This window comes from Mus caroli, chromosome 6 (assembly GCF_900094665.2).
Source record: "Mus caroli chromosome 6, CAROLI_EIJ_v1.1, whole genome shotgun sequence".
In the NCBI taxonomy this organism is placed as follows: domain Eukaryota; kingdom Metazoa; phylum Chordata; class Mammalia; order Rodentia; family Muridae; genus Mus; species Mus caroli.
The window spans coordinates 19,891,996-19,893,345 of record NC_034575.1 but is presented as its reverse complement, the minus strand read 5'-3'; positions in this window follow the sequence as shown (position 1 = coordinate 19,893,345).

Below are 1,350 nucleotides of genomic sequence, written 5' to 3'. Positions count from 1 at the left end.
AGCCACATTCATTAAAGAAACTTTAGTAAAGCTCAAAGCACACATTGCATCTTACACAATAATAGTGGGAGACTTCAACACACCACTTTCACCAATTGACAGATCCTGGAAACAGAAACTAAACAGAGACTCCTTGAAACAGAAGTTGTGAAAGAAATGGATTTAACAGATATCTACAGAACATTTTAACCTAAAACAAAAGAATATATATTCTTCTCAGCACCTCATGGTACCTTCTTCAAAACTGACCATATAATTGGTCACAAAACAGGCCTCAACAAATACAAAAATATTGACATTATCCCATGCATCCTATCAGATCACCAGGGACTAAGGCTGATCTTCAATAACAACATAAATAATAGAAAGCCAACATTCATGTGGAAGCTGAACAACACTCTACTCAATGATACCTTGGTCAAGGAAGAAAGGAAGAAATTAAAGACTTTTTAGAGTTTAATGAAAATGAAGCCACAACATACCCAAACGTATAGGACACAATGAAAGCATTCCTAAGAGGAAAGCTCATAGCTCTGAGTGCCTCCAAAAAGAAACTAGAGAGAGCACACACTGGCAACTTTACAACACACCTAAAAGCTCTAGAACAAAAGGAAGCAAATTCACCCAAGAGGAGTAGACGACAGGAAATGATCAAACTCAGCGGTGAAATCAACCAAGTGGAAACAAAAAAAATCAACCAAACAAGGAGTTGGTTCTTTGAGAAAATCAACAAGATAGATAAACCTTAGCCAGACTCACTAGAGGGCACAGGGAGAGCAACCTAATTAACAAAATCAGAAATGAAAAGGAAGACATAACAACAGAACCTGAGGAAATCCAAAGCATCATCAGATCCTACTACAAAGGGCTATACTCAACAAAACTGAAAAACCTGGATAAAATGGACAAATTCCTATACAGATACTAGCTACCAAAATTAAATCAGGATCAGATTAATGATCTAAACAGTCCCATATCCCGTAAAGAAATAGAAGTAGTCATTAATAGTCTCCCAAACAAAAAAAAAAGGCCCAGGACCAGATGGGTTTAGTGTAGAATTCTATCAAACCTTCAAAGAAGACCTAATTTCAGTTCTGCTCAAACTACTCCACAGAAGGTACTCTACCAAATTCATTCTATGAAGCCACAATTACTCTGATACCTAAACCACATGAAGACCCAACACAGAAGGAGAACTTCAAACCAATTTCCCTTATGTATATCGATGCAAAAATACTCAATAAAATTCTCATTAACCGAATCCAAGAACACATCAAAATGATCATCCATGATGATCAAGTAGGCTTCATTCCAGGGATGCAGGGATGGTTTAATATATGGAAATCCATC